A 13,984-nucleotide genomic window follows, 5' to 3' on the forward strand; every position below is an offset into this window, starting at 1 on the left:
AGTTTCCCACCTACCAGAAATTAGCCAAATTAACACTTTATTTATCCCTCAGAATAAAGCGTGCTAAACTAGGATTCTTTAAACACAGGAGGCAACAGGAACTACACTCGATGCAGGAATTCTTCAGAGACAGGAGGCAATAGGAATCTGCCACCTTTCAAATGCAGGATTTTGTTTTTCAAGAGATGCAGGTTTCCTTTACAGAGAGAGGTCTTTTTCTCTCGTCTCCAGGCAGATCACAGCCAAATTTCAAATGCCTGCTCCTTGTCTAACTCACTGGTCCTTTACAATCCAAAAGTGAAACTAACTTCAACAATCAAGTCATACAACAATCATAAATCTTGCTGAGTTGTTTGGAAACAGGTGCCTTGCAGTCTGTGTATTTCACTCAGTCCAAACCCACCAGGTTTCAGCAATCAATGTCCACAGAAAAAATCTTTCCTCAGTTTTTAAACTGCATAGAATTCTAAGTTTTTAATACAAAATAAAGCTTTGTAACAACTTCTACTCAATCTACTGAAATAATATAATGTTGAGTTACTTTTCTTCTTTAATGTATCTAATTACATTTGAGGAAACATGGTTAACCACAAGTGAAATGGAACTTTGCTTACATGTTGTTTATAAAGTGATGGCACAGTCTGCATCAAACAGACAAGGCTGTCTGATCTGGTAATTAACTACATGAAGGTTAGAAGACAAAGCAGCTACTCACACTCTCACTGCCAGGCCTGCTGAGCATTTCTAGCATGTTCTGTCTTTATTTCAGTACTTTGCTCTTGCTTGAGCTACTCACACTTGTTCTGTCCAGGACAACAAAAGATTTAACAGCTTAATTACTGACCTATTGGTAGCCTATTTCTTACAGTCAACGCCTTTGAAATCTATTCTGACTGGCAGTTTTAATTCAATTGTAAGCAATAATGCTCTATCTTTTGTTGTCCTTGGAAAGGATGAAAAGGTGACTTACCAGATTGATATTTGGGATGAGAGACATCAGTTATTTGGAGAGACTAGAGAGGTTGGGATTGTTCTCCTTAAAGCAGAGAAGGCTAAGGGGAGATTTAATAGAGGCGTTCAAAATTATGATGTGTTTTGAACTGGCAGGATGGTTGGTAACCAAAGGACTAAGATTTAAGATAAGTGGCAAAAGAACCACAGCAGTGATGAGGAAGAATTTTTTGACATGGCGAGTTGTCATGATCTGGAATGCGCTGCCTGAAAGGGTGGTGGAAGCAGATTCGACAGAAACTTTCAAAAGTAGAATTGGATAAATACTTGAGAAGGAATAATTTGCAGGGCTATGGGGGAACAGCAGGGGAGTGGGACTAATTGGGAAGCTCTACCAAAGCAGGATGGGCTGAATGGCATCCTTCTGCACTGTGTGATTCCATGTTCCACAGTCAGATGGTTGACAGCCACTTGGAGCTAAAGGGAGATTTTAACTGCCAGCATGGAATGGATGGGCCAATTTTCTGCTGGCAAGAAGCCTAATTTCCATGGAGGTGGTGAATTGCGTGCCCAAAATGGGATGTTCTGCAGCAGCTCTCTGACTCTCAGCCAACAACTTTAGGCAGCCTGGAAACAGGGAGGGAGTGCTGCATTGTTGGAGGCGCCATCTTTAGGATGAGAGATTAAACCGAGGCCCTGTCTGTCCACTCAGGTGGGTGTAAAAGATCCCACGGCATCATTTCAAAGAGCAGGATGGTTCGACCCTGGCCAATAGATAATCTAGATATTTATTGCATTGCTGTTTGTAGAAGATTGCTGTGTGCAATTTGCCACATTTCCTACATTGCAACAGTGATTACACTTCAGAAAAGTACTTCATTGGCTGTAAAACACTTTGGGATATGAAAGGTGCTATATAAATACTTCCTTCCATTCTTTTATGTTTCACTTGAGAGAACTGCTGATACTGAGCAGTGGAGGAGAAAAATTATTATTTGTGTTGGTGGGATGGATCTTTAAACTTAACTTCCCCTTGTACATGTATAGCGGTTGTAATAAAGGACACATTTACATTTTATATTTCCAAGTACCATTGGTTTTACAGACAATATGTGCTTAAAAATATTAAACGGAATTTGGATTTTTAAGAACTAATTACAGGCCATCAGGCTCAGAAAACACATTGCTGTTTTCAGATAGATACATCCATTAAAATTTTATAGATAAGATGTAATAAGATAAAGTTCAGAGGTTGAAACATTAGTAACTCCCACCATTTGGATTTTGGCAAAAGTTTCAGAAACAGGGCTATAGCGAAAAGTTACCAAGGCTGGGACACTGCTTTAAAGCTACTCAAACCTCTGTTGCAAACTGTCCCAGACACACTGTCTGGGACCTGGGCCACTTGTGATAATGCATCTTAAATGTATAACTGCTACTTGATAATCCGAGGCCATTTCAAAGAAACATTGAAAATACAGGAAACCTTTCTTGCTATGGACCTCAGGGTCAAGATAGACCCAATGTCTATTTCGAGAAGCATTCTCTGTTTTTTTCATGTTTGGAAATAAATTCATTGTAACTTCCAAGGGAGCAATTACTTCTCTGCTATATTATGGTTCATGTCTCCTTAGATAATTAAGAAATGCCTTTCAATTCTTTGGGGAAATTTGTGGGCTCACTTTGGAGCCTCTGAGCTTTGACATACGTACCATTCTTGCCTGACTGAATCATCTAAAAGTAGCTTTAATAAATAACTTGTAATAAAAAGATTTATTTGTTCATAAGTGAGATATGAATGTTTTTTGGGGGAAAATACAACATACAGAAGATTGAAAGAGTGGGAATGCTTTTGCAGGCTGGTGCTACAAAAAGCAAAGTCACTGGGAGAAAGAAAGAGAAAGAAAAAAGAAAGAGCAAGCGAGATGGAGAGTGAGAAAGAGAAAGAAACTGAAAGGAGAGAGAAGGGAGGAAAAAAGGAGATAGTGAGACAGAGAGAGAAAGAAAGAGAGAAAGAACATAAGAAATAGGAGCAGGAGTAGGCCATTCGGCCCCTTGAGCCTGCTCCGCCACTCAATAAAATCATGGCAGATGTGATTGTGGCTTTGACTCTACTTTCCTGCCTGTCCGCCATAACCCTTGACTGCCTTGTAGATCAAAAATCTGTCTAACTCAGCCTTGAATATATTCAAAGACCCAGCCTCCACTGCTTTGTGGAGAAGAGAATTCCAAAGAATAACGACCCTCTGAAAGAAAAAGAATGCTCCTCATCGCTGTCCTAAATGAGGAGACACCTTATTTTGAAACTGTGCCCTTAGTTCTAGATTCTCCCACAGGGGGAAACATCCTCTCAGCATCTACCCTGTCAAGCCCCTTCAGAACCTTATATGTTTCAAAAAGATCACCTCTCATTCTTCTAAACTCCAATGTGTATAGGTCCAACTTGCTCAACCTTTCCTCATAAGACAAGCCCTTCATCCCAGGAATCAGCCTGGTGAACCTTCTCGGAACTGCCTCCAATGCATGTATATCCCTTCTTAAGTAAGGACCAAAACTGTACACAGTACTTTCGGTGCAGTCTCACCAACTCCCTGTACAGTTGTAGCAAGACTTTCCCACTTTTATACTCTATCTCCCTTGCAATAATGCCGACCTTCCATTTGCCTTCCTAATTACTTGCTGTACCTGCATGCTCACGTTTTGTGATTCATTTACAAGGAGACCCAGATCCCTCTGTACTGCAGCATTCTAAAAATCTCTCTCCATGTAAATAATATTCTGCTTTTCTATTCTTCCCACCAAAGTGGACAACCTCACATTTCCCCTCACATTATACTCCATCCACCAAACTTTTGCCCACTCACTTAACCTATGTACATCTCTTTGCAGACACTTTGTGTCCTCCTCACAACTTGCTTCCTACCTATCTTTGTATTGTTAGCAAATTTGGCTACAATACACTCAGTCCCTTCATCCAAAAGAAGAGAGACAGAGAGAGAGAGAGAGGCAAGAGTGAGAGAGAAGAGACAAAGAGAGGGAAAGAAAAAATGAAAGAATTTGCATTTATATGGTGACATTTATGACCTCAGGACATCCCAACGTGCTTTACAGCCAATGAAGTGCTTTGAAGTGTACTTACTGTTGTAATGTAGGAAACATGGCAGCCATTTCCACACAGCAAGCTCCCAGAAACAGGTATTAAATAAATAACTAGATAACACTGGAGGTGTATGTACATAAGTATTTGAAGGCGGCAGGACAAGTTGAGAAGACTATTTAAAAAGCATATGGGATATTTGCTTTTATAAATGCAGGCACAGAGTGCAAAGAGAAGGAAATTATGCTAAACCTTTTGTAAAACAATGTCTCGACTTCAGGTGAAGTATTGCATTCAATTTTGGGCACCACACTTTAGGAAAGATACCAAGGCTTTAGAGAGAGTATAAAGGAGGTTTATTAGTATGGCACCAGGGATAAGGGACTTCAGCTAAATAGAGTAATTAGGATTATTCTCCTTAGAGCTATGCTGTGGTGGTGTTCCACCCAAGGGCAGGGCCTCTGCTCCTCACAGGAGAGATGAGCACATCTAGGGAAGACTGCCTGTTGCCTTCCTCAGACTAGGATGGAAATTAAACCCATGTTGATGGTGTTGTTCTGAACCACACACAAGCCAATTGAGCTACCCAGTCCCCTCTCTTGAATGCAAAGATGGTTAAAAAGGGGATTTAATAAAGGTGTTTAAATATTGACAGATTTTAATAGAGTAAATAAAGAGAAACCATTTCCGGTGGCAGGAGGGTTGGTAACCAGAGGACACGGACTTCAAATACTTGGAAAAAGAACCAGAGGAAAGGCGAAGAAAAAGAAATCCACAGCAAGTTGTTATGACCTGGAACATGCTGCCTGAAATGGTGGTGGAAGCAGATTCAATAGTGACTTTCAAAAGGGAATTGGATAAATACATGAAAGAAAAAAAATTTGTTTTATCAGTGATAAAGGAAATCGAGAAGAGAGCTAAATGGGCTGCCAATCACACCACACACCCCCTCCCCTTCCCCCCAAAGATGAATTATACCCACCATCTGTTTAATTGCAGTGAGTACCTTTAACACAAGATCATTGCTTGCTCAATGTTGCTCAGCACTCTCACTTGTAAGTCACTAGGTTGTGGGTCCAAGCACCCCACCCCTCAAAAGCAGAAAATCCAGGCTGATAGTCCATGGGAGAGGCGGTGCCTTTTGGATAAGACATTGCACGGCACCCACTTGTACCTGGATTTTGTAATTGGGGTCCTAACAACTGATGCAGAATCCTGACTGGCATATTTAAGGAACCTGTTTCACAAAAGGACCAGCTGTGCTCCAATTTTACAGCCCTGCCTGAATATTGCATCAGACAGGCCTGCCACTTACATATTACCTTACGCATGGTATTGCTTGGATTTAAAAGTGTCTTAATGTGTTGTTCTCCCTTATTCAAGAATGGGTGTAAGGACAGTCCTAGCAACTACAGGTCAGTTAGTTTAACATCAGTGGTGGGTAAGGTTTTGGAAACAATAATCAGGGAAAATATCAACAGACACTTAGAGGGGTGTGAGCTAATTAAGGATAACCAGCATGGATTTGTAAAAGGCAGATCATGCTTGACTAATCTTATTGAATTCTTCGATAAAGTAACAGAGAAGGTTGATGAAGGGAATGCAGTAGATGTTGTTTATATGGATTTTAAGAAAGCGTTTGATAAGGTACTACATAACAGGCTGGTTAACAAAATTGAGGCTCATGGAATAGGATGGTCAGTGTCCAATTGGATAAAAAAAATTGGCTGAAGGACAGAAAACAGCGAGTTGTAGTAAATGGTTGCTTTTTAGACTGGAGGATGGTAGACAGTGGTGTTCGCCAGGGGTCAGTACTCGGACCACTGCTTTTTGTTTCTATATATAAATGACCTGGATGTTGGAATGCAGAGTAGAATCTCACAATTTGCTGACAACACCAAACTTGGAGGTGAGGCAAACAGTGAGGATGATATGAACCACGTGCAACAAGACATAAATAGGCTAGCAGAATGGGCATATAGGTAGCAGATGGAATTTAATACTGACAAGTATGAGGTGATGCATTTTGGCAGAAGAAATAGGGAGAGGCAATATATACTTAATGGCACAGTTCTAAAGAGTGTGCAAGAACAGAGGGACCTGGGGGTGCATGTGCATAGACCTTAGAAGATAGCAGGACATATTGAGGGAGTGGTTAGTAAAGCATGGGGGATCTTGGGCTTCATAAATAGGGGCATAGAGTACAAAAGCAGGGAAGTTATGCTGAACTTCTATAAAGCTCTGGTTAGGCCCCAACTAGAGTACTGCGTCCAGTTCTGGTCACCACCACTCCCGAAACAACTGTTCTGCTCCGAACTTCATCGTGGCAAGAGACTCCCAGGAGGACAGATGAAAAACTTTAGGGATGTTCTCAAAACATCATGAAGAGATCCAACATTCCCAGCGATTCATGGGAATCCCTGGCCTGCAACCGCCCAAAATGGAGAAGGACTGTTCGGGAAGGCACCGAGCACCTCGTGAGATTTCGACGGGAGAACATGGAGGCCAAGTCCAGGTAGCGGAAGGAGTGGACAGCCCCCTAAGTAACTCGCCTATCCAACTTTTCAAACACCACCTGCCCCACATGTGGTAGAGTCCATGGAATGTGCATTGGACTGGTTAGCCATGTTAGAACACACTGAACCGGAGTGGAAGCAAGTCATCCTCGGTCCCAAGGGACTGTCTAAACGAAGACGTATGTCAATACTCCCCTTAAACACATCAGTACCATCTGCTGCAGCTGCTCCACATGACAGCAAGTTACACATTCTCAATGCTCTCTGTGTAATGAGATTCTTCCTAAATTCTTTATTTGCTCTGCTAGTAGCTACCTTAAATTTATGTGCACCTTGTTTTGTACTGACCCACAAGTGGAAACATTTTCCCCACATCTACCCTACTCAACGCCATCATCATCCTAAAGATCTCAACCAGGTCTCCCCAATAACGAACTTGTTTTCAAATGAAGCTGTTGAAAACTATTGTGAAGAAGTGACCATTAAAATGGCTATGAAGCTTTCTGTCATGCTTTTTCGAAATCTCATTTCCTAAAATCCTGCCAACGTTGCTTCCGATAGATGCAGAGGTTCTGGCTTAGAAACTATTTCCAATCCTTACAATTAACTGTATAAAATCTGTATTACGTGAACACAGTCTCTGTAAAGAAAATGAAGTATGTAGTCCTCAGTGCACACATAGCTTATATTGGCTATCTATGTTTATCCAATTTTATTACCGACGACTAAATAAATCATAAGTGTTTGGACGGCTATCAAGAAATAAAAACATTTTTGCATAGTGTCACATAACTCTTTGCACAGTACAGTGGGTTACGGCTCCAACATATGTTTGCCAGATTGATATCAAGTTAAAAAATAACTTTTAATTGATTAAAATAACAGTTTATATTATTTATATAGGAGTAGAGATCAGAGAGCTAAGGGTTGTGGTCAGTAAGGCAAATAGTTTTCATGCGAAAATACCGACTTTTATAACATTGGGACTATTTTCGCCACTACAGGACAAACAGCAAAAATATGTATTTTTATTTTAATGAATCACTTTGACTTTTGAGCTAACCCTCATCTTCCTGATTTTAATTTGAGACTAGATATATGTACAATAACCTCTTAAACATCAGACTGCTAGCAACTCCAGGGAGTTCCAATCCAGACTGGCCATTTTTGTTTCAAGTTCTCAGGTCGCACTCCATGGCCGGAATTTAATGTTGGGCACAGCTACTGGCCCACTGACCGGAAGGTCAGTGGCGAGCCCGCCTCCACTGGACCTGGGGAGCCATGCTGGGATTTTTCACTCGCCAGGCCCTTAGTTGGTCTTGGGCAGCACTTCCACCTCCTTGAGGCAGGAGGTCCCACCAAATGGAGCTGCCGACCAATCAGCGGGCCAGCAGCTCTTAGTTCCAGCAGCACCACCAGGAGCGGTGGCCACTATTGGGACTGCACCCAGCTTCAGCAGGAAGAGGAAGGACGGCCCTGGAAAGAAAATGAGTTTTTGGGACCTCGCCCGGGACAATCCTCCTGGCCCCAATGAGGCAAGAGGCGGGTTGGTTAAGGTGGGGAGGGGGGGGTGGGGGAGTGTTGTGCATTGGGGGTGATTGGGGCTTCAGGGGGCAGCCCTCCGTGGGGCACAGGGTGCCCAATCAGGAGGGCTCCCCTGCCCACAAGGAGGCCCCCAGGTTTTACCTGGCAATGTCCTTGGGGCCTTTGCCACCCATCCACCATGGGTAAAATACCAGCAGCAGTGGGAGGAGGCCCTTAAGTAGCAGCTAATTAGTCACTTAGGGGCCTTGATTGGCCTGGGGCAGGCAGGCCATTTCTTAATGACATCACCCCTCATAAAATTGCAACAGAGGCGGGAAGGCAGCTGGAACGGCACCCTTCCTGCCTCCCACTCAGTTTTTTGGACCCCCTGCCAACAGCCCACTTTTTGGGGGGGCTGTAAAATTCTGGCCTTTGATGCTGAAACAAACCCTAATATTAGTAGATTTGTTACTGTAATTTTAAATTTAAACAACTAAAATAAACACACATGAATAATTTTCAATACAAAACATGAACACTAATTCCCATGCCCTCCAATCCTTTGCCTTCCAATACCTTGCCCTAACCTCCCATGCCCTCCAATCTCATGCCCTCCAACCCCATGCCCTCCAATCTATTCTTAACCTCTTTATCTTTTTTTTTTCTCTGTCTCCTGTCCCCTGTTGCCAGTTTTGGCGGTGGGATACTCATTCAAAATAATGGTCCTCTGGTTGGCTGATTAACTTTAAGGGCTGATTTTCTAGTCCATTGAGCCTGAAGGTGTTAAGATTGACAGGGTTGCGCCGTAGACATGACAAAGTAGTGTTATCACATCTTATTATGCATCTAACGAGAAATTATGTTGTCGACCATTCCAGTTATCCAGGCGTGGTCAGGGGAATAATTTGTTAAAAGACAAGAAAGACTTGCATTTATATAGCACCTTTCAGGATCTCAGGACGTCCCAAAGCGCTTTACAGCCGATGAAGTTTTGAAGTGTAGTCGCTGTTATAATTTAGGAAACACAGCAGCCACATCTGCACACAGCAAACTCCCACAAACAGCAATGAGATAGCGACCAGATAATCTGCCTTTGTGATGTTGATTGAGGGATAAATATTGGCCCAGGACACCGGGGAGAAATAAACTTTAATAAATGTTAATAATATCATGATAAAATGTGGTGTGCCAAAATGGTATACTCATTTATTAATGTACAGGTAGTTAATATTACTGGAATTCTATATTTCAACTTTTGGATATTTTCAATATGTATATTGAGTGACACTAAAAGATCCAATCAAATTCTCAGAGCATAATAGGTTGGCCTTTGTTTCTGTTTTCCCCAGGCCGTTTTTAGTTTTGCACCGAATACCATTTGAACTGTGCGGCATAGATGCGAACAAATAACCTTGTAAACCTGTCCAGTGCTGCCTTCAGTAAATCAATCCGAAACAGCTGGAAGATAAATGATGTGGTTTCCCAACATGCATGAACAGTGCAATAGTGAAGTCTTACATGTTGTATTGTGTTTTGGGGTGCGTGTGTGTGTTTTTAACCATGGAGTGTAACATGCAAAGGGGTCTTTTGTGCTTGTGAAAGTTGAATCTCGGGTCAAAAGCCCTTCTCTGTAACCTTAGATTGGAATTCCAGACGCCGAAGTCAGGACTAGTAGTAACTCTCAGTTCATCAATTTCATGAGCTTGGGATATCTGTATTGGGTACATGGCCTGCCTCACAAACCAATGTGGCATTAATGGAGAACAAATTGAGACATATCCTCTATATAATTGGTTCCAGAATCATGGCGATTTAACGAGAAGGAGTGCTTAGTGGAGCATACAAGAGACCATTTCATGGTCCCCTAACTGAGAGTTTATAAATACTGAACTCCATTCGGCAGAGCTGATAATGTGTAGACATAAGGCAATAAAGTAAGATTTTAATGACACCTCACAAGGAGTGTTTATTGAATTTGTTTTCAATAGGTCTGAAAGTATTGAATGTCCTTCAGAAGAAATAAGAGTGTTTAACCTGTGTGATGCCATAGTTTTATAAATGAAGCAATAACAGCTAATGCATAATCATTTCTCATGGGTTTTAGCACAACTGAGGCCGTTTGACTACATGCTGCGTAGATAGACCGTGTGAAATTCAGATAAATATGCATTTGTTGTTGTTACTGTATTTATATCATCTATATTTTCACTGAATTTTGAAATGTATGATCGCTGGATGCGATTGTGAGCTGAGACGGATTGAAACTCCAATTCTTTGCAATAGTTCCCAGCCGTCCCATTCACCACTCTAAATTTATCAAGCTCATGATTTACTACTCCTTAGTTATTTTCCTCATTATGTATTTTAAATATGTTATCCCTCACACACAGATTTCCTATCATTTCTATTTCTAGTGAAATGGTAATGGTGCTCTTAAAGGAACATGCCTACACTTTTGTAATAAAAACAGAAAGTGCTGGAGATACTCAGCAGGTCTGGCAGCATCTGTGGAGAGAGAAACAGAGTTGATGGCTGGATTTTTACACTCTTGACCTACCCCACCCCCCTTTCCAGGGTCCAGCCGATTATCCCAAGCGAGGCCCGAAACCCCACCCACCTTTTTCAGGGCTGGCGTCGCTGTTGCTCCTCATGCTGGGTGCAGTCCCAGCAGTGGCCACCACTCCCAGTGGCACTGCTGGGACTGAGGAGCTGCCGGCCTGCTGTTTGGTCGGTAGCTCATGGAGGCAGGACTTAATGCCTCAGAGGGGCAGAAGTCCTGAACAAGGCTAATGAAGGGCCTAAGCCATACAAAATCGCTGCATGGCTTCCAGCCCAGTGGAGGCGGACTCACCCCCGACTTTATACCCGGTGGGCGGACCCTTTGCCGCAACTTCAAATCCGCCCAACGTTTCAGGTCAATGACCTTTCATCAAATCTTGTAATTTTTAAATTTTATAGATAAGAAAATAAATAATTGGGATTACACATTAAGTTAGAAGCTAAAATAACATAAACTTACAAAAGAATGTGGAATTTCTTGTCACAATGGAGAAATTTGACATTCAACAAATATAAATTTACTCTGTCAGAGCCAGTGAAGGCGCTTAGCAGTCGTTATGGACTTAGCACATCATTAAAAAACCAATCACACCTCATTCGACAAGGCATACCTTTTTTAATGGTTTTTACAGCGAGACTAAGAGAACTAGAATGGAATTTCTCATCAGCTCAGTGATTTCTAATTGTTGCATTCTGGGGGGACCGCACCCTCTGGAGAAGTGTTATTCTGTGCATGAGAAGACTCCAGAAGATGTTGTTAGTTTCGGAGGAGCGATGATCGCGAATGCTGGCAATTTCACCATCATTACTACCGCAAAATCCCAGCCAATATCAACCCGTAAGAGGAAAGCTCTGATACCTCATGTTGAAATGATATGTTTCCATAGAACCATCGAAGCATAGAAAAGTTATGGCACAGAAGGAGGCCATTCAGCCTATCGTGCCTGTTCCAGCTGTCATGACGACCCCCATCTGCCAAGAATGAGGCATATTAATTTTATCATATGAACATTAATTTTAAACTGTTGCTGGAGTGAAGAAATGACTTGTTTAAAGAGATCACCAGACATTTGGCTGGACAACAATTGCATACTAAGAGATGGTGCTTGTGGAGACAAAGCAACTACTCCCTGGTCCAATTGACCCAAATGGATTTTGATCACCAGACATTGAAGGTGTAGAAAGCTCACATTCCAGTGTATGCTAAGATGGAGAATTCACAAACGCAGGAGTGGTTAAACCAGCTGGTCACATGACTAACCTGCTGGCCCAGGCTTTTCTTTGAACTACACACAGGACAGTTTGAAGACAGACTATAGATTGCAACTGAACCTGGAACAAGAGAGCCTCTCTCCTGGCTAGCTCTCTCTCGCTTTCTTACAAACCTCCAGACCCACTGCAGTCGCTTAAACCTCAAGCGAGAAAAGTCTCCTACATTGACACAAGTTAAAGCGTGCACTGGGCCCCAACGAACAGCAAGACTTACCGGCAACCAGAGACTCCACATTGAACTCAAAGGACTGTAAAATCCACCCAGCTATTGCCTCAAACCTTTCCCCTTTATTCTTTCTACTTTTTCTGCTTCTATCGGCGTGTGTGTTTATCGGTATGCATGCGAGACTGGTCGTGTCGCATATTCATAATCGTTAACCAGATTAGAGTTAAAGGTTAATAAACTTCCACCTTTCTTGTTTAAATCTAAGAAAACCTGTCTAATTGATTTATTTGCCTTACAATTGGAAAGCAGTGAACAAGGATTCACTGAGGGGGAGCTAAAAACACGGTGTTTTAAAAATTTAACACTGTTACAGTTAAGCCAGGTGAAGGCCGAGAGGGAACCCCTAGACCTCTTTCTCACCTGGTCGTAACACAGCTAAAAGAAAACTAGCTGCCCAATCTAATCCCACCTTCCAGGACCCGGTCCATCGCCTTGCAGGTTACAGCACTTCAGATGCAGGTCCAGGTACCTTTTAAAAGAGTTGAGGGTTTCTGCCTCCACCACCAATCCGGGCAGTGAATTCCAGACACCCACCACCCTCTGGGTGAAAACGTTTTTCCTCATGTCCCTCTAATTCTTCTACCAATCACCTTAAATCTGTGCCCCCTGGTAACTGACCTCTCCGCTAGGGAAAACAGGTCCTTCCTACCTAGGCCCCTCATAATTTTGTACCCCTCCGCCTCCTCTGTTCTAAGAAAAACAACCCCAGCCAATCCAATCTTTGTTCATAGCTGCAACTTTCAAGCCCTGGCAACATTCGCATAAACCTCCTCTGTACTCTCTCCAGAGCAAATGATTTAAAGAACTAACTTTGACCAAAGGATGACACTGCTCCAATGTAAACGGTTTCTAATCCAGAGTTACAGCCCAACCCGAATCCAGACAGAAGTACAGTGAGACTCGCTGGAGGAACAACCTCACTCCCCTTCCATTTAATATAGAAGATGTCAGCCATGGCTCAGTGGGTAGCACCCTCTGCTACAAGTTATGGGTTCAAGCCCAACTCCAGAGACTTAAGCCCAAAACCTAGGCTGATACTCCCAGTGCAGTACTAAGGAGGGATTACTGTGCTGTCACAGGGGCAGTACTAAGGGAGTGCTGCATTGTCAGAGGTACTGTCTTTCAGATGAGGTGTTAAACAGAGGTCCTGTTAGTGCTATCAAGACGTAAAATATCCTGTGGCACAATTTGAAAACAGCAGGGGAGTTCTCCTCAGCGTCCTGGCCAACATTTATCCGTTAAACAACGTCACTAAAACAGATTCTCTGGTCATTGCGCTTTGTGGGATCTTACAATGCACAAATTGGGTCCCTTGTTTTTCAACGTTCCCTCTTTCTATGTGATTACGTATTTCACTGCCCATATATATTAATGCTCAATCTGAAATCAGAAATATCTGAAAAATATACTCTTATCGCGTTACCTAAACTTATTAGTCTTGATCTCCTTCTTTGGCCTCCTTATCTCAAGAGACAATGGATAAGCGCCTGGATAAGATACAACAAATCATTGCCAAAGCTCAAATTATTTACACAAAACTATTTGGTGGGACTCTGACACTCTGGCCTAGAAATTGAATTGCACTGTGTCCATTTTACAAATGCAAAATGGTTGCCAGAGTTCAGTATGGTGGGGGGGGGTGGTGGCGGGGTGCAGATTGCGTGCATTTCCTTTGCACTAGAAGTGTGCCACCCACCATATTGGTTAAAGCTCCTCCATAAGCGTCTAAGGCACGTGCCTGAAACAGGCGCTAGTCCCTTTACACATGCAAATAGAGAGCCTAACATCTGTTTGAAGCCTCCTTTGGATTGTGTGTGACTGCAGAATGCTCAGGTGTCT

General features: G+C 42.5%; 1 long non-coding RNA gene across 3 annotated transcripts in view; it reads right to left on the reverse strand.

Moving 5' to 3' along the window:
• Positions 1-13,984, reverse strand: part of LOC137377348 (uncharacterized) — a 188,894-nt gene that overhangs the window by 119,240 nt on the left and 55,670 nt on the right. The gene's annotated exons all lie outside the window — the stretch shown is intronic.

The sequence above is a fragment of the Heterodontus francisci genome, chromosome 14, assembly GCF_036365525.1.
Source record: "Heterodontus francisci isolate sHetFra1 chromosome 14, sHetFra1.hap1, whole genome shotgun sequence".
NCBI classification, from domain to species: Eukaryota; Metazoa; Chordata; class Chondrichthyes; order Heterodontiformes; family Heterodontidae; genus Heterodontus; species Heterodontus francisci.